Source organism: Puma concolor, chromosome E4, assembly GCF_028749965.1.
Source record: "Puma concolor isolate L17-30 chromosome E4, mPumCon1.1.hap2, whole genome shotgun sequence".
In the NCBI taxonomy this organism is placed as follows: Eukaryota; Metazoa; Chordata; class Mammalia; order Carnivora; family Felidae; genus Puma; species Puma concolor.
The window spans coordinates 35,245,575-35,265,149 of record NC_141683.1 but is presented as its reverse complement, the minus strand read 5'-3'; the positions used below and the strand labels follow the sequence as shown (position 1 = coordinate 35,265,149).

General features: G+C 54.4%; 1 protein-coding gene across 1 annotated transcript in view; it reads left to right on the top strand.

Annotated features, from left to right (window-relative positions):
- The first annotated feature begins 1,905 nt into the window (after positions 1-1,905).
- The window catches only part of PLXNA2 (plexin A2), a 207,259-nt gene continuing 189,589 nt past the window's right edge, over positions 1,906-19,575 (top strand). Inside the window, exon 1 of the mRNA XM_086693312.1 lies at positions 1,906-2,608. The gene's annotated coding sequence lies outside the window, so the exon portion shown is untranslated. The remainder of the gene's footprint in view (positions 2,609-19,575) is intronic.

The window sequence follows — 19,575 nt, the reverse complement described above, 5'->3', positions numbered from 1 at the left end:
TCTCTCTGCCCCTCCCCCGTTCATGCTCTGTCTCTCTCTGTCCCAAAAATAAATAAACGTTGAAAAAAAAAATTAAAAAAAATAAATAAAACCAGAAGGTCCTAATTTTCAGCCTCAAGCTTTATCAGCTGGATATTTTCAACCCTACCTCTGGCTCTCTTGGGTGTAGTGGCCAGACTGATGTTCCATGTATGCAACAAATGGGAGAAATGTTGCTCCAAAATCTTCCACCATCTTCTTCAATTCATATTCTTTACTAAATTGTGGTTTACATACAGTCTGCTCAGAGATAAGAGGGTAGACCAGACTGTCTGGATGGGGAGACAAGATCTACTTATAAAGAGAAATAAATAATAATACAGGGTAACTTATGATAATTGCCTGGAGGGGTGCCAACAATAAATGCTAAAGAAGTTCAAAGAAAAAAGCAGGTATGGATCAGGGAAAACGGCTTAGACAGATTCTGGGTGGCTCCCCAGGACACAACCAGGAGACACTGGTGAAAGTCACAGGGACACAAATTTCAGCTAATTACAACGGTGAAAGAACTTTTGAAGCATTAGCTAATTTCTGTAGATGAAGTAACGTCTAAATACTCCTGTACCCACACCCTATACTGTGTTGAATGGACGATTTGCACGACCACCTGTGAGTCTAAATTTCTAACCACCACCAACCCCTTTTTCTAAGCTCCTGCTCTGAGAATTTCAAGCGATTTCCCTCCAGGGTTTCCGGGAGTGATTTTTTTTTTTTTTTTTTTTTTTTTTTTCCTATTTATACCACTGAGGACTGTGGCCACGAGAGGGCAGTAGATGGAGCTTATCAGAATACTTGAACATGTTGAGTAAACTCGAGTGTGCTCTAATGAGGAGCAGGGACTACCCAGATCCTGCGAACTCACTGGGGTCCAGCTTGCAGGCCTCTTTTGGAAAGCAGAGTCCAGGCCCTGCAGACTTACTGAGACTATATGGCACGGAATCAATAGTCATAAAAGCACCGAGGCATTGCCATCCGGAATCCAGAAACCTCTCACCTTAGGTTATTAAAATAAGTTATCTTACCTCCACCTCTCTGATTCCCCTACCAGGCAAGCTCCCAGAGCCTGAATCTGGAAAGCGCCTCTCTGGTCCGTCCCCAACCCCCCCCCCCCCCCCCACCCACGCATGCCAGATGCCCAGGATCCCTAACAGAGCTGAAAGCTCGAGCTTCAGAGCAAGGCTCATCTTTGCATTATGAAAATAATAATTAATAACAACAACTTTAAACCTCATTTGACAGCTCGTTGGCTTTTTGAAATTCACCAGCAGAGGAAATTTGCTCCCACCTATTCCGAGACCTTCTTCTCAACCTCATTAGCCAAGGCCCTTTCCTCCCCACTCACCCCTCACTTATATTAAAGATGAAGAAGCGGGGTGTGTGTGTGTGTGTGCAGGATGGGGGGGGGTGACAGGTGATGCTGCGGGGGGGGGGGGGGGAAGAACATCCTCACTGCCCTCACCTACTCTGCTTGAGTCCTGAGCTCCTCGCACCCGGAGCTAAACCACCTGAGCTCTCAAGGCCTCCACCTGAATCCCCAAGCCCTGGCAGATTTTCCTTGCCCCCTTGGCCACTTAAGGTGGCCGGCGGGTCCGGGCTGAGCTGGGCACAGGGCGGGCAGCCTGGAGGCCTCCCGCGCCAAACCTGATTCTCCTTTGTTGACAGCTGGAGGAAGAGGAGGCAGTCCCGGCGGGCGGGGGCAGGGGCGGGGGGGGGGGGCGGGGGGCTGGCGGGCGCGGCGGTGCCAGCGGCGGGCGCGGCCCCGGCCCGGCGGGCGCGGCCGGCAGGGAGAGGGTTAACGCGCGCGGCCTCTATGATAATGAGCTGCATGGTAATATAGGGAGGCCGGCGCTGAGGGCTCAGCCGCCGCCGCCGCCGCCGCCGCCGCCGCCGCCGCCACCGCCGCCGCCGCCACCGCGGGAGCCGGAGCTGCCGGGCGCAGCGGCGTCCGCGCCAGACTGGAGCGGGAGGGTGGCCGAGCGCAGTTGCTGGGAATTTGTCAGCCGGGAGGGCGAGCGGTCGGGAGAGAGACCCCGCGAGCTGGGGAGCGGTGGGGAGCGCGAGCGCCGGAGCGAGCCGAGCCAGCCCCGAAATAGCTCTAGAAAGCCAGGTTCCCGGAGGAAATGGGACTGTGACCGAACCGGGGAGCAAGAAGGGAAGGAAGCGCCGGGCTTGCTGATGTCAGAGGAGCCCGTAAAGTCGCGCTGGAAAAATCTGAAGGCAGCCGGGGCTCTGCTGCTTCCCCAGGAGAGACACCGCCAGCCACCCCCACACGCCCCCTCGGCGCCTCCGGGTTCCCCCCGCGAGCCGGCGACAGCGCGCCGCGGGGCTGCTGCGGGGCGACGGGGGACTGAGGGGCGCGCGGACCGGAGACCGAGGGGCCACTTCAGGAATACAGATAAGTGGCTGGCGGCTGGACGTGGATTTTAATGAATTTGGACTCCATGTGGATTTGGTCGTCCCCGTGATTGGGAGCTGCGGGCAGCGAAAGGGGCAGCGCGCCACCCTCGGCAGCCGGCGGCCGAGGCGGACGGGCCGAGAGCGGAAGGACAGACCGACGTCGCCGAGCTGGGTAAGCGGCGCCTGGGGCCGGGCGCTCCGAGTCGCCGGCGCCCTCCGCCCCTCTCCCCCGAGCGCGCGCCGCTGCCGCGGCCGTCTTGCCTGGTCGGGGTCCCGGGCCCGAGCCCCGGGGCTCGGCTGCGGCGCGCGAGTCCCCGCGCGGGCTCGGCCACTTTCGCGGGCCGGAACGCGGCGTGCGCGCTGGTGCGGGCGGACTCGGAGCCGCCGCCTCCAGCCCCCGGCTTCCCCGCCGGCCACCGGCTCCTGGCGGCGAGGGCGCTCCGCGGCGCGGCTCAGGCACGCACCTGCTGGCACTCTGCGGCTTTCGGGAGCACGGAGGCGGCGGGGCTGTCCCGAGAGCTGGCGCCCAAAGCGGGCCTCGGTGGCAGGAGCAAAGGGAGCCCGAGGCCACTGTGGCCAACGCTCCATTTGGGGGCGTTCACTCTGGTGCCGGAGTCCCTGGCGGCCGCTGGCTGTTCCTTCCGATGGGGGGGGGGGGGGGGACTCGGGAATGGAAGGGGAATGCATCGTGTGCGCGGGGTCCCCGAGGTTCAGGGAGCGATTTCCAGGCACTGAGTGGGGAGAAGTGCTCCATGACCCTCTCCGTGCTCCCTCGTGGTCAAGCACCCATCGGCACCATCCTCTGGTTTGAGCAGCCCGGGAGGATTGGGGGCTGAGGTAGGAGCTTGCCCAGGGTGGGAAAAGCTCCTTACAAACCATTTGAAAAGATTTCCCTCCAAGTGTTCCTTCTTGCCCCACCCACAAGTGATGTAGGGATCTTAGAACATTCTAGCTCTCTTTCTCCATCCCACAGGTAGTCTCTATAAAGGGTACTCGTGGTCTGGATGGGCAAGAAGAGAGTCGCCAGAAATTGCCATTCCAGGACCGTGGCAAATGTCCACCTGTTTGGCATGACCCTTGCTTTAGCAGGAGCTGCCTGCTCAAACTCAGCTCTGAGTGAGAGATCATGGGGGATGGGGTGGGTAAAAGACTTGGAAGCAGTTAAGTCAGTTAAGAGGCTAGGAATGAGAGCCCCATGAAATGGGCAGTGGAATCTGATCAGGTCTCCTGTAGGAATGTAAGATCCTAGGGTAACAGTGCATGCCAGAAGCGCCTATGGAAGGGATATAGCAGGGACAAGACCAGTTTGAAGTCGGGGGGCTGCCAGCTGGAGCTCGCGGCAGTGGCTTGGGGGCCTGGCAGATCAGAGGAACCCACAAAAATTGTGAGATCCATTCATTCCCTTCCTGCTATTCCTAAGCACGGTGGACAGGGTCTATGACCCGCTGAGTAAGATAGGTATCTGGGCTGGGCTGGGCTTTTAGGACTAGGAGTCAGGTTTAGCCCTCCCCTCCCCACACAGGAGCAGGCTCCTGTCTTGCTGGGCTTCTTTCCCAGACCTTGAAACTTCATTCTTCCCTCTGGGCAGGCCTTGGATTCTGGGGCCTTCAACAGAGCAACAGAGCCCCGGAAGAGATAGCTGTGGCTGGAGGAATTCAGCCATTCCTAATTGAAATGCACAACTTTTGTGCAATCACCCCGGAAAGCTCCTGGAGTTGCTCGCAGCAGCCCTCTCTCCTCTGACCTCCTGGCAAGAGAGGAGAATTCATTAACTTCCCCTTCACCTCGCACAGCACCGTTTGAACTAATTACCTGTGATCTCTCCTCCTTGGCCTGGGGGGTCTGGAGGGGGGGTGGGGAGTGGAATGAGGAGAGGGGGTAGGGAACCAAGGAAACTGAGAGCAATCTGTCAAGATGCCTTAGAAAGGTTGTTTTTCTTGTCCCTTCTTCCACCTGCGTTACCTGAAAGAGCCTTTCCCCTCTGTCCGCCCAGCGACCCTCTTCAGGGACCCGCTGATAAAGGGAGGGCATTGCAGGCTGCCCTCTCTGCTCCCTCACTGTCCTCAGCAAATTGCATTAGGACAGGGCAGATTGGCTTGCAAAGCAGTTAAATGGAAATGACTTGTGGAGCAATGTGCATTGGGGGTGAGGATTAGCAGCATCCGAAGGGGTAAAGTACCGGAAGGTCTCCTCTGCTGGAGAGTCCCCCCGAAACCCTTCTCTTTAACAGGACAGGAGGATTGGGGTATCCCACAGTCCGGAGCAGGGCAGAGGGGCTGGTTGGCCTTTGAACCCAAGCCCCCATGAAGAGCAAAGGGTGTTGTCCCATATCCGTCCCCTAAAAGAAACCATGTCAGTGCAAGGCTGGCGACTCACCTTTCAGAGTTGGGCTGAGCACCTATCCCCGTTCCCAAAGAGCTGGGAACCATCCACCCCCCAACACACTTGACCATCTAAAGCCGTAGGTGTGCTGAATGTAAAAGTTCACCGTCTGTTAGGCTGGAGTCTGTGCTTAAAACGAGGTTAAAAAGAAAACCCTCAAAGGGTTTTCTCCAGTAGGCCCCTTTCCCATTTGCAAATACTTGCGATGAGTCCGTTCATCTTTATTTCGTGGGCATGTTACAGGGAAACCCACGAGCAGGAGGGGAAACCGGTGACACAGTTAAATTGACGAGGTGCCGGCTGGCGGCAGGCTAAACTCCCCAGCTCAGGTACTATGGAATATTTATACCATTTGGGGGTGCATAGTCTCTAGCCTGCCTCCTTTGCTACAGCTGCCTCCCCAAAATATGAGCTTTGTTGTGGGGGCAGACGATTCCTGTCCCCAGCAACCACAGCCCTCCCCCTCCCCCCCCCCCCCCACTCCCCAGCTGTCTCTCTGCATTGCCACACAGCTGTCTCCACGCACACAGACTGGGGCCCGATAGATGTACTTCTGTCTATCATGGCAAGTGGAGAGGTAGGGAGCTCCAAGCCAAGCCACCCCCCCCCACCCCATTCTGATCATAAAGAGACGAGAGCATTGTGTTGCAGTCTGTTAACTACAAATAATTCAGGACTGTCCCCAGGAAACTGCTGGAAACAGGCTCTGAGGTGCTGTCGTTTTGCAGCTTATCTGCACACCCACCCCCATCACTACCACCCTCACCCAGGGGCAGTCTATTATCAATTCATTAGACGTGAATATTCTGTTTCTCCCCCTTCACATATGCTCCGTTCCAACAATGATGAATGGAACCGATTCCCTTATGGGAAACAGTTTTTTCACTTAGTTACAAAGATTTCATGCCTGATTAGAGTAAATGAAGGCTGGGTGTGCGTCCACTTCTTTTTTGGTCATTTCTAAAGGTGAGCCCTGTGGAGAAAAAGAAAGACAGTTCTTCCCGGGGTCAAACGGCCAGTTCCAAGGCACCCTGGGAGGGGTGGATGGTAAGAACGAGACACCCCTTTTCTCCTCGGCTTAGCCCTCGGGCTCTCTGGGGCCCCATTCCCTGGCACTGGGGCATATGGAACTTCTTTATCTAGCTCCGCACTGTTCCATCTGGAATTCGAGGGCAGAAATAGAGGCGAGAAAGTTCTTTGTTGGGGGGCAGGGTCCCTACCGGGTAAGAGTGTCAAGGAAGAGGAGGAAGGGAGGGTGAGAGCTGAATGAAAAGGCTCAGGCCTGAGCAGTGCAGAAGTTCCCTGCTCCTATGGTTGGTTAACCATTAACCCCCTGCCCTGCCCTGGCCAGATCTCCAGCTTGGGGGAAAGGATATGTCTCAGAAGCCCAGGAGCCCGGCAGGTGTTCTGTGACCCCCTCTGGCTCAGCAGAACATTTGTTCTGTCTCCTCTTCCTGCTCCAGCCGGAGGCACAGTCCTGGCCTCCGCCCACCCTCTCCCCTCCTCTTCCCTGGCAAGGGCACCCTCTGCCCACCCCCTGCCAGCTGTCCCTTCACCAGGCATCCCCCTGTTGTTCGCGTGGCAGCACGCGTGTGTGACCGGGAAGCAGGGGGGATGGTGGGGCGAACTGATGCAGGGGAGCCAACTGGTTCCGCTCAAGACCCCAAAGCCAGAGCTCTAAACTCGGGTTATACAAGGTTTCAAGCATATGTATCAACCCTGGCCGCCCAAGTTCGCTTGGGGCATGGGGTCGGGGGGGAGTTTCTGTCCAAGTTCTCCAGGAACACTGGACTGTCCTAGTGCCTCTGGGATCTGGCTGGCGGGTCCCTATGTGGGCTCTTGGAGTAGGCCATTTGATCCCAGGCCACGTCAGAGCTTTTCCAGTTCATCAGACCTGGCGTCTTGAACTTCAGGAAAACAAACAAACAAACAAAACAAACAGCAGATGAACCAAGCACGCAGACCAGGAGTCAGGTGCACAGGGACAGACCCAAGTCCTGGTGTAGAAACAGTCACAGATACACAGAGAAGCAGGGTGACAGCACAGGAAGGTAAGGACAGAGAGACTGACAGTGTGAATGGAGCACCAAGAGCTGAGAGCAAACACACAGAACAAGTGGGAAAGACCCCTCCAGTCCAGGCAGAAGGGATTTCTTCTGTCTTCCCAGGCAAGGGGAGGCTCCGTCTGGGCAGCCATGGGAAGCTGAAGTAGCAGGTTATATCCACTAGAGGGGGCTCTTGAAAACCAGGCTTGGCCCTAAATAGTGGTTTTTGTGCCTTTCTTTTTTCTTTTCTTTCTTTTTCTTTTTTTTTTTTTTTTTTGAGAAGAAAAAATTAGATATATTAGAGACTCCCAGCTGTCACTACCCAGAGACTACAGCTGGTAGGGTCCTATTGCCAGTGGGACCTCTGGGCCACCATCATTACGTGGAGGCGGCCCATCACTGTGTGCAGCAAGGGAGAGATCTGGCCCACAAGGTGTGTCGGGGGGGGGGGGGGGGGTGGCAGGGGAAGGGGTTGCCCTTTCAAGTTAGCAGGCAGTCCTGTCTGCTGGCTTGCCCGACAAGAGGCTCTTGCCTTTCTTTATCAGCAGTAGACGTTCTTGGCCCAAGCCTTCACCTGCCTTTCCCACCCCCCTCCCAAAGTCCCCCCCCATCCTTCTTCCAGCTCCCTAAATGTGGATTTTCGAGATCCTTACAGATGATGGCAAAGCTGCTCCTTGAGGAGACTTTTTTTAAAAAGACTTTTCAGGAACTGAACGCATGTCAATGTCGTATCGCTGGTTTAAACTTGGTCTTCATGTTCTCGGTGGGAACCTTTCTCTGAACTATAATCCCCCCCCTCCCTTTCATTTCAGCAGAGGACAATATGGAGAGGGAGCAGAGTCCAGAGGCTTTGAGATAATAACTGTCTGACAGGAGTATGGAAAAATATTGAAGTTGGAGGATGGGCAGAGGGCCAGGAAGTAGCATCTCTTCAGATCTGATACCTCTGATATTTCATCTGGGCTTCCCATTGGCTTCTGTTTACCTGGGGTCAAAGCAGAGGGAGGGAAGGGAGGAGAGAGAAAAGAAAAAAGAAAAACCAGATAAATGTATCAGGTTATGAAAGTTTAATCCTGCTTTTCCTTGGCTAAAATTACCTTCAGTATGGGAGATAAAAGGCAATGGAGTTGCCCTCGGAAAGTTCAACTTGTCTTTGAGAAGGGAGGGGTTGGAGGGATCCTGGGGCTCAGCATTACTAGCCCTTGAATGAACCTCTTTCCTCTGTGCCCCCCACAACAACATTCTCTCTGAAGCTGAGCAAGAGTGAGTGAGAGAGAGAGAGAGAGAGAGGGAGAGAGGAAGGAGGCTTCGGACAGAGGTACCTCCAGCACTCTTCTGCGTGGTCAGGGAGCTCACCTCCCAGGTTATCTCTTCCTATGTTTAAGCACCCTCCCTTCCCTCTGGCTTGTTTGGGGGTGGGGGATGGGAGGGGGTGAGAGAGAACCCCGGGAGAACCCCTCCAACTTTAGCCTTGGTTTTTGAATTGTTATGCCACCAGTCTCGCCCTTGCACTGAACCAAATAGGAGGACACCGAAAGCAGGAATTGGAATCCATTTACGCTTAAACAAATAGAAATCTCTCACTTGTGCAGTGGTAGGAATGTAGTACCATCAAGTATGAAAAAGTAATAGATCCTCCCTTCTAGAAACAGTATCCTGCGGGGAGGGGGAATTAACATAAGCCAAGTATCCTCCAAGGAAACTTAAGTATAAGTCAGGATGGAGTTAAGAGCGCGGCAGGGGCGGGGGTGGAGGGCGCATCAGGGGAAGTGAAGGCACAGACGCCCGTGGTGGAAGCTTTGGCTCCAGTCCGTGGAAGGTGCAGATTTCCAGGAGAGACTCACGTCCCTGAGAACTGTGGTTTCCTGTCAAGCATGACTGTCTGACATTCTGTCATTCCTCAGCTGCTCAGAACTACCCCTCATTCTCCTCCACGGATTTTAAAACTGACAACGCCGTAGTTTTCTGTTAGTCAACATCCGAGAGCCTGATCTCGGAGGCCCCACACTCCCAAGGGGTTTTCACCTTGCATTCTATGCAAATTGCAGCCCTTTCCTGCCTCTAGAGCTGGCAGCATGATGCCGCTGTGGTTCATCAGGAAATGTTATTACTCATCGGTATTCACATGTAAGTGTCCAGAATCCTGCTGTTCCCTCGCCCACTCTTGCCTGAATGAACTCATTAAGTGGATCAGACCCCAGAGGAAAAAACTCGGATTTTATCCCTCCACCTCGGCTGGGCAAGAGAGCCATCTCTGGCCTGTTGGCTACCTGGAGGAAGAGCCCGTCTCTTTTAAGGTTTCTGTCCAGAAAGAAATCAGGGAGGATAAATGAAAGGTGGTTAAAAGGAGATTTCGGCTCTAAGTAAAAACTTTATCCAGTCCTGTGTTGGAGGTTGTGGTCTCCTTGCACCTTAAAATTGTTCGCGTAAGATCTGGGGTGGGCAGACCCTGAACTGGGATGGAGGGAACAAGGGGGCGTACTTGGGTTCTAAGAGGCCTTTGATCTAGGTATGCATATGTAAACATATATATATATATATATATATATATATATTTGTATGTGTATATGATGTGTGTGTGTATGAAGAGAGGAGTTTATGACAGCCCCCCCAGCCCCCCCAAATGTAAAGAACCACTAGACCCTAGTGCCTGCGGTCTTTTTCTGTCACCAGTTTCTACTTTCAGCTCTCGTTGCGGAAGGGGGTTTTCAGAACTAACCCCAGTACCTGCCCCATGTCCCAAAGTCGTAGGCCACTCAGTCTCAGAGTGAACGAGTAATCCAGGGACAAGACGGGCTGAGAATGTCAGGGGAACCCGAGTGTCACTGCTCTGGAACTCTGGACACGCCGTTGAACTTCTCTGAGCCGGAGGCAAAGCAGATGTTCCTCCCGTTAAGGGAGAGAGGGAAGGTTCAGGAGGAGAGGAAAAGGAGGTCAAAACAAACCAAAACAAAACAAAAAACCCCACAAAAAACAAAAAAGCCTGCCTGCCCTGTAAAGGCAGGGGGACCAGAGAGCAGACAGAAGTGACAAGAGGGGATGTTGCTGCTTTGAAGTGGTTTCCTGCTTCATAAAAGCGAAAGCCCTCGGCTGGGCTGGGTAAATATTACGTTGGCCTCTGACCTCCCACCTCCCTTGACTGCTCCCCAGGCTTCCCATTTTTTTTTTTTTTTCTCCCGAGCAACAGAGATACCTGAGGGAGAAGAGCCTGCTTCCTCAACTTCAGGGTCCCCAGCAGGAGCCTTGGTCAAAGTCCGACAGGAAGACCAGGCTCCTTCCCTGTCCCCAGACCCGAGAACCCTCTCCTGGGTCAGCGAGCCCTACCTGGTCTCCGCTCCGTGTTGGCGGGTAGCAGCGTGTTCCAAGAGAGAGGCGGTCAGGATTTCACAGTCACCTGACAAGGCTGACCCCCACCCTCACCCCAGCCACCTAGACTTTCCCAACAAGTCCTTTGACATCCTGTGGAATTAAACCCCACACCACCGGGGTTTCTGTTGGGCAAACACTCCTCTGAGTTTTCTCTAGAAGTAAACAAAATTCAAGCCCGCCACCCCACTAAGAGTGACCCCCCAGGGTGTGGAGCCCTTCACTTCTCCGGGCGGGAGAGCCCCTCTGGGAGACACTGAGGAAAGTGTTGCGAACTGCACGTGACATGGGGAAGCCACACCTGGCACCCTTGCATAGGAGGTTTGGACCCTACCGAGAGGGGTGTCAGAACAGATGGCCAGGAAGGATCTGGTGTCGGAAGAAGGTCCTGATGCACAGGAACAAAGGGCCTTCCTTCACACTTGTCACTTTTCCCTCCTCCTATAAGATTTCTCACCTGCCCACTGGGGCCCACCCACCATTTGCTCTCTGATTACAGGAGGGAGGCAAGGACAGCCACAGGAAACTCTCGGAGAATTGGCTCCTGCCCCTTACCCTGCACCTCAGTTTCTCCATTTGTATGGCGGAAATGAGTGCTTTTCATGACTATCCAAGCACCCCCATTTGCCTTTGTTTCTGGAGCCAGGCATAGGAAGATGGTGAGGGGATTTGGAAAAACGACAGTTGTTGCAAATGTGCAAAACTATTCTAAAATTTAGAGCAGGAATAAAGCCAAGCTGGGGACATTTTTCTTCCCTCCCTCTCTCTCTCTCTCTCTGAATTTGTTTGGAACTTTCTGAGAAAATAAGATTTTATTTAAAGAAAATGTATATGCTAAAGGTTCTTCTATATAAAAGTGGTTAAAAGACTCAATGGAGACTGGAAACTGACAGGCAAGCCACGTGTATGGCTCATGGTTAACATTTAACCAGTGGGGCTGGAATTTGAATTCTGAATTTGCTACTGCTGGGGTTTTGGTGCCTGCAGCTTTAAGAGTAGAAGTGAGCGATAGTATCATAGAACTGGTAAGTTGGCATTTTTCTGGGCGTCAGCCTCCCATGGCAGGACAAGGGGAGATCTCACGGGCCCCTGGCCACCTGCCTGCAATGAGGCTTACATCTCTCCTGCATGCAAGGGACAGTCTGTCCTGTCGTGGGACAGACTCAGTATGAAGGACCCTGGCGGGAGCGGGGACCCAGAGCCCAAGTTGGACCATGAGCCTCAGTGATTAGATCTTTGGCTGGTGCTGATCACTGGACAAAGCGGCAGGGTGTCTGCTGAGATACATCGGCTGTCTTTTCTTAGCCCAAGAAGCTCCCCTACATCCAGCCGAGGCACAAGAAGCCATGGCCCTCGTTGGAAGCGCAGAGCACAGGAAGACGGCTCTAAGAGGACAGGGTCCTGTGCGTTGACAGCCCTGTCCAGGAGCCTGCTGTGGAAAGTGAATCCGACAAAGCACCTAGGTTTTCTTCTCTAGATCACTTTGGAGAACACAGCTTGAATGACAATAGAAATGGGTGTTCTGTGTAGAATGCCTGAGAAACGCTTCTGAGCGTTTGATAGCTTTCACCCAGGCTCACGTCATAGGTGTGATGCCCGAGTCCACACTGGGTGAGTAGATTGCCCTGAGGCACACAGCGAGTGGCCTTGCACTGGCCTGCACGTTCGTGGGGGCTCCTCTGTCCCAGCCCACCCCAGCACTCTTGAACTGCCCGCTTAGCCACGTTCTCTTCCCGTCTCTCAGTCCCCAGCTGTGCCCTGCGACCTCCCCACTCTGTCTTGGGTGGGAGCAGGCGGGTGCCTCACGGTGCAGCTCTAGTCCCTGAGGACCCACGTCTGCCCTCCTCTGCTGGTCCTCGGGCCCCAGGACACCCGGACCACCTCTCCGCGGTGCTGCGCCATGTGGTGTATGTAGAAAGGCCCCCCTCTCTTCGGTGGCTCCGACCGGCTTTCTTCCATCCACCGCAAGCCTTGCTATTTGCACAGTCAATGGCTCTGGCAAGGCCGAGCCGCCCCTCCCTCCCCGAGAGGCACTGTGGGCACTGTTTGTGTCTCAGTCTCTATAGACTCAGCATTGACAACTTGAAGAGGGTGAGACAATGACCAAAGCAGCTGCCCGCAGACTGTGCTGGCTGGGACGCGGCCGGGGAGCGTCAGGCCGGCCAGAGTTTGTGTACCCTGCACCTGTGAGCTTTCTCAGGCAGCCACCGCCAACGCACAGGGGGAACTGGGATCCAGAGGCCCTGGTCCAGGCCACCTGATTGGCTCCCACCGCATGCCCACAGCTTTCTTGGCCAAGCTTTCCCCCAGCTGTGTAGTCCCTCAGGGCCTGGAGGAAAAAGCAGGGTCCTGGCCCCGGGAAGCAGCCATTCAGAACCTCCGGACAGGGAGAGGCAGAATGCCTGTCCAGGTTAGAGAAAGACAGGAAGCTTTGCCAGAAGTCTGCCCAGGTAGAAGAAAGGTACATTACTTGCAGAGATTGAAGTTATTGCAATATGATTTAATTTGATTTGAACATGCATTTATTGAATATCTACCACGTGCCAAGAGTAATGGGAGGAATGTCACCGTCCGGGCTCTTGACAGGCTTGCAATATGGCAAGAGAGGCAGAGGGATGCAAATAAATGACACTCAGACAGGTTGAGTGTAAGTATTGGCGGAGAGGGAGATTAACCAGAGCCATCTGACCCGGAAGGGGCCGCCGAGGGAGGGGATGAGCCCTACTTCATTTAGGGAATTTAAACAGAGGTTGGAAGGTGACAGCCAGGTCTCCAGAAGGGATTCCTCTGTGGAGCAGAAAGGTATAATGGGTGACGGCTGAGATCCCCACCCACTGGAGTCCCTGTTTACTGCTCAGTAAATACGATGGAGGAAGAGGCTCCATTGGAAGTGAAGTTGACTGTTGGCCCTGGCTTGGGCTCGTGAGAACGACCCGGAGCCGCTGGCCTTCCTTCCATAGTAAATCAATCTGGTTCTCACTCCTTCGCCCCCACGACTCCCCTCAGAGCAGGGTGCCGGGATGGCTAGGCTGGGCTAAGCCCTGGTCTCCCCTGGAGCCAGAATTCTCCGTAATCACGTTCAAATGAGTACTCCGTCTCCAAGCAGGGGCAGACCGGTGGGAAGCGAGTCTTGGTCAGCTCTCTGCCTGCACAGCTCCGACTTCTAATCGTTGTCATAAGCGGGACGGAAACAGCTGCTCACTCCAGTCTATTATCAGCTTGGTTGGAGACAGAGAAATTTAAATGACAGTACGATGCTTAGCGAAGAAACGAAAGTCTGTGTTAAAAATAAAGAAAACAAGACAGCTTGTTTCATCGAAATGGAAGGGTTATTAAACAGCCCTGAATTAATCAGTGATCTGCCAGGGCTGGGAATGGCAGAGCAGCAGAGGGCCAGGGGAGAGACCTAGGAGAGGGTGGGTGGGTGGGTGGGAGAGCAGTCCCACAGGGGCAGGAGATGCCTTTGTCCTTGGGCTGGCTACGGGGACGCGGGAAACATGCTGGTCTTCAGAGGGGGAGGTGGCAGCTAATTCTCTGCCCCACAGTTACGAGCAGATAGGGGGCCCCCAGCTACTCCCCTTACAAAGCCTTGCTTCTGGAATCTTGCCATCAGCCACCACCTGCACCAGCCCTGGGGGTTCTCTACCCTGTGCCTTCCCACCAGCCAGGACCGAGGGGGAGCCAAATGGCTTTGTGTGGATGGCCAGATGCCCCCCACCAGGCCTTTTCCTCTTTCATGGGGGTGGGTCCCCAAGAACTCAAGCGTGAGTTGGGCTCCTGATGCCCCACCCCCCATTCCGCAGCACATCCCTGAGGATGACCAGAGTCTTGCCCGCCTGGAGGCAGAGAGGGATCCCTGGAGCAGGTGATCTCTCCTTGGAGATCTCAGCTGGTGGCTCCTGCCTCCAACCCCAGGCAGCAGGGTGACATGTTTGACCCCGGGAGCCCGAAGTCCCCCCCTCAACACATCTAGTACCTTTGCCAAAATATTCCACCCCAGATATACCTGTCTTCTCACCTGTGAGGGGGTCCTGCTGTGGCCGCTGTCCCTCACAGGCTGCGGGAGGGGTAGGTTAATGACATAGCATATGGGAAATGCTCAATGAACCCTCAAATCACTGCACACATGGCTGTTTGCATTATGGGGGAGGGGGGAACCGGGTCCTGAGAACTAAATGGCAGAAGAAAGGATTTCCAGAGGGCACAAGATGGGTCTGGTAGAGAAACAGACTTGCTCACCCCTTGGCAGGGGCACGCGACGAGAGGCGGTGGCCAAGCACACCCGCAAGCACGCCCGTGTGCACGTGTGCACCCATCCGGGTGTGCAACATGTTGGATCTTGAATCAATCACTCCAAGAGCATTTTCTCTGCTCTTTGACCTCAACATTCTTTCTCCTCACCCCTCCCTCCCCCCTGCTTCCCTCCTGGCTGTTTACCCTTTTCCAGGCTCCTCTCTCACACCCCATTCATCATCCGGGCCAGATTCTCACTCAGGGAGTTCTTTTCATCTCCTGCCCCAGGTCCCCCAGCGCTGCACCAGCCTGCATTCCCCCTGCTTTCCCTCCAGCACATTCTTCTCCCCGCGTCAGCCTCTCTGATAATTGTGCACTTCACTTTCCCTCAAAGTTAGAGCGGGGGTCCTCGATGTCCCGAGCTGATAGGACTGCAAGGGTCTCAGGAAGTCTCTCTTTTCCCCTGTCTACTCATCAAGGGGCTTAATGCCACTCCAGGTGTTAAGGGTCCTGCAGACCACGTGCTTGTGCATCTCAGCTCAGACAAGCCCCGTAAGCAGACAGATCTCTTTCGGGAATGCCAACCACCTCCCAGCCCTACATGGCTCCCTTTTATCCGGCTCCAGAGCACTTCCCCCTGCTCGGTGTGCATGAGTGTGAATGTGCCTGTTACTTAAGAGAGGCTGCCTGGCAGCTCAGGATCTTTTCTGCAGGAGCTCAGCGTCTCAGACAAAGAGAGGAAAATAATAGAAACAGAAGGTGGGAAGGTACAGGGTGGGGACCCAGCCTGCTTAAGAAGCTTCCCCTTAAAAAGGAGTTACAACTTTGCATTCCAAGGCGGGCTGTCAGTTCAGAAAAGCACTGGAGAGGAGGAGATGCGGGGGAGGATCGGGGAGGGGAGTTTCACCCTACATGCTGGCCAGAGCCGGTCTGGGAAGAGCCCGGAGAACACGGAGCTCCAGCTCAGGGACTGTCTTCAGCATCGTCTCCTCCTCCTCCTCCTATGGGCCAGCTTTCCTCTCTCCTCCTTCCCTCCCTCTTTCCTGCCAAGGGCACCTGGATGAATCACCAAGAGCAGCAGAAGTGGCCCTTAAATCACCCTCAAGGTGAGAGGAAGTGGGGGTTGAGGTGGAAAGCCTGGGGCTCAGGGGACTGGGGAGAAGGGCTACAGGGACCCGCGACACCCACTTCCTCCCGAGAGGCCAGGACCCTCAGGAGCTTCCGCGGCATAAGAATCACCTGGCTGAAACGGAGCCTCCAGGCTTCATCCCCAGCACACACAGGGCAGCCCTTGCTGCCGAGCAGGTGGTGTCCTTGCACAGTGTTTCTCCAAAAACAGAAACCAGAGTAATTGATGTTTATTCAAAGCTTGTGGGGTTAGCAGAACGCTTTCACATTCATAATCTCGTTGAGCCTCACCAACAACCCTGTGAGGTGTCCTTCAGCAGATGGAGGCTCCAAAAGGTTAAATAACATGTTCAAGGTCACCGAACTAGGAAGTGGTTGAGCGAGACCCGAGCCCAGGTCTCCTCTCTGCACCTGCTGCCTGGCTACATGCACTGCAGTGAGCTTGACCCCCTGACGGAAGAACCCTGTTCTGAAGCCTCCCTAGGGGAATCGCAGCCCACCCCACTCTGCTCTTGATCCCTCTCGCTGTCAGTTGGCCGCTTACTATTATAGACATGTCGTGTGATCTGTGAACTTGTGCAGGTTGTGGCTTTGGAGCCCTCTTGCCAAGACTTTTCCTGCATGAAAAGTTGTGCATCCTGTGCTGTGCATTCTTCACCGGCAGAGCTGGTGCCCCCCCCCCCCGCCCCCACACACACCCCAGCTGATCCTTCTTCATCCTTCTCCCCACCTCATTCACCTCCCAGTGACACTTGCTCTTTCCCCAGCGGGTTCAAGATGAACGCCAGCCAGGGTCCTTCCCGAACAGTTTGCTCCCTTCCTCACTACCTCCACCCGTTATGACAAATGATTGAGTCCCGTGTGTTAGTCCACACCGTGTCTAAGGGCAGACTAGTCACTGAGAAAAGCAAAGGGGCATCCCCGTCTCCCCTCTCCCCTGCGCTCCATGATTCAGACTGAGCACAGAACGGAGGGAAAGGCATCCTGCTACCCCTGCACGAGATGCTGAAGAGCACGAGGGATTATTCCTGCACTCCAAGAGCCTCTGATTCGATGGATAGGACACAGTCGCATAGCGAGAGAGCCACCCTGGCAATGCAGTGTGTGCTAAAAACAACAGTTGCTGAATGAATTTGGAGGAGAGACAGGCGATTGGGGCAGGGAGGTCCTAGAGGTTTCCTGAAGCTTTGAAGGATGGATGGGGTTTGGATAGGCAAAGAAGAAAGTGGAGACAGGTAGAGGCAGCTGCAGAGGTGAAATTCTGCAAGGTGTCCTGGGGACTCCACACGTGAACCAGTTTGTTGGGAGTGGAGTGCCTTTGGGAGAGGTGGAAAGGGAAGCTGGACAAAGAAGAGCCAGCTTGAGGAGAACTTGAACTTGGGTGCTTGGCCGTCCAGCCTCAAGCCCCTCTGGGCAACCGAAGGGGTTTCCATGGGTGGATGTCACACTCTGGCCATGTGCCTGCCAAAGTGAGACAAGGAATTTGAGGCACGAGGCACACTGGGCAGGGTGTCTGTGGCTGAATTAGCTGCCAGTGGCTTTCAGGGTCCGTCTCTGCAAATAGTCTCCGGGACAGTCTTACATGTGCCTTTTTCGGGGAGACGCCACCAGGCTTGCTGGTCAGGAGGCCCACTCTCGAACTTTGGGGAAGCCTGAGTTTTGGGAAAGGACAGTATTAAAAAATGCATCTCGATCTGGCACGAATGGCTCCTTTTCCTGCCGCGAGGGTGAAGCAGCAATGATGGGGAGAGCTCCTTGTTTCTAGAGCACTTCCGTGGCCGGCCTTGGGAGCCACCAGGGAGGAGAGAGGCAGGGGCTTCTGCAGGAGAAGCAGAAAGTGCCGGGGACTCGGGCAGGGTGGGGGTGGGCCATTACAGTTTTCCTTCAAGAGGAGAACGACTGGGCAATTTATGGAGAAAGTAAGTGGGATTGAGGGCCAATCCATCGCCTGAGAGCTGAGATGAATGCCTGGGGTTTTGTTTGGATTTTTTTCTTCCCTCTCCTTTTCTCTCCCTTTCCCTCCCACTGCTGTGAATCGGAGCTGTGTCATTATTCTTTGAAAACATTACGGTTAATGGCAGCATAATATGCCATTATATGGAGTAACTGTAATTTATTTAACAATTTAGTCAGGCACTTTCTACCCCGTGTCCTGCTCTCCTGCCCCATTTCAACCTCAGAGTTCGTGGCTCTCCTGCCTACAGTAAGGATGGGGCGAGAAGGTAGGAGACACATCTCCAGCCTTCTTGGAAAGGTCATTTGAAATGCCCCTGAAAAGAGAGTTCGCCAGCTAGCAAACCTCTTGCCACAAAACAGCCCCAGAATCCGCCTTGTAACCGATATCTCGACCCGTGCCGCCCTACCCCAGCCTGCTCCATTACCGAAATAAAATGGGAGCCTCGGGTTTTGACCTTTAAAATAAAGTACTTGCCCGATCTTACTGATCATTCTACTGATTTTTTTTTTTTTCCCCAGACCAGCGATAAGAGGGTTTGGTCAAAAAAGTAATATCTAAATAGGTAGGCAGGGTGTAAGGGTGAGGACAACATGGGCATCAGAAAGTCCTGCTTCCTAGCAAAATGACACTGGCCTAGTTAGTCATCCTTCCTGAGATTCAGGTTTTTCATCTGTGAAATGGGTAGGATAATACCCATCTTGCAAGATAATCACAGAATTCTCCACCGCATATGGAAGGGATCTAGCACAGGGTGCCACGTAGCAAGTGGGTAATAAACGCTAATAATAACGTTAGCCCCCTTTTATATTATTGTTATAGAAAACAAATGGCACTTGCTGTTTTATGAAACTCATGGCCCTCAGGTTATGAAGTCTCCTCGTATGAATCTGACTCGACTTAGCAAAGCCGTAGCCCCCCTTTTATGCCTAGTCTGCCTTTGGAAGGAGCCTGAGAAGTCCTTTTTCTATCCTTTAAGCCCATAACGTTGACCAGAACAGTAACCCCACTTCTTCGATGGCTGAAGCAGGGTCCGGCTTAGAGTCAGGGGCAAAGTGGGGTGACCTTTCTAGGCCCCACGCAGTGCAGAGGGCAGTCTTGCTCTGGGGCCTGATGCTCAGAGTCCTGCTAATTCGCAGAAATTCTTTCTGCCCCAGGGGTGAGGTGGCCATGGCAAGGCGTGTTCCTCCCTGGCCATCCCCCAGAGGGGGTTGAAGAGGGCAGAGCCCACGGAAGGGGGAGGGGGAGGGGGAAGGGGTGGCGGGGAAGGCAGCTGCTTGAAATTGATTGCTCCTGTAGTTTAGTTTAGACCATGGGCTCTCTCAGCGCTGCCCGGGTGGCGACCTTTAGATAATAAAGGGAATTCTGGGAGCTTTCTGACAGGCCCATGACATATGGGGCAGGTCTGCGGGGTCAGGCGGTGTATCTCCCTGCTCCCGGCCCCAGGGTAATGAATCTTGTTTTGACTTTGCAAAGCCAGCCAGGCAGTGCCCCAGAAAGGAGCCGGGCCCCCTCCCCTCCGCCACCCCTCAAGTGAGTGTGCGTCTTTGGAACCCTTCATAATTCAGGGAGACAACTCCAAGCTTTTACAGCCTGTGAGGGGACAGGACAAACACTGCATGTTTTGCTAAGGCCCTGGGAGAGCTGGTGTGGTTTCCAGGGCCCCATCAGAGCCCACTGGGAGAGCTGGGAAAAAAAAAAAAGCAACAGAAAACCCTCGCCTGGTATGAAAAGGCAGTGGTTCCCGGGGGCAGGGCCGGAGGAAGAGCCGGGGTGGGGTGGAGGGAGTCGCAGCTTCTCCCATAGGGCTCTGGGGGCCTGCAGGTGACATACCAACTGTCCCCGGCGGGAGCAAGCAGACGGGATAGGAAACACGCTGCAGGAAGAGCCGGACTGGTGAGACATGCAGATGCCGATTCTGCCCCCGCTGGTGGTGTTCTGGGAACAGCAGTGAAAGGCAGCGCAGCGGAGTTCTCCGGGTGAAAGGGTGTGCACCCTTGCTGCCCTCAGTTCCCACACAGATGTGAAGAA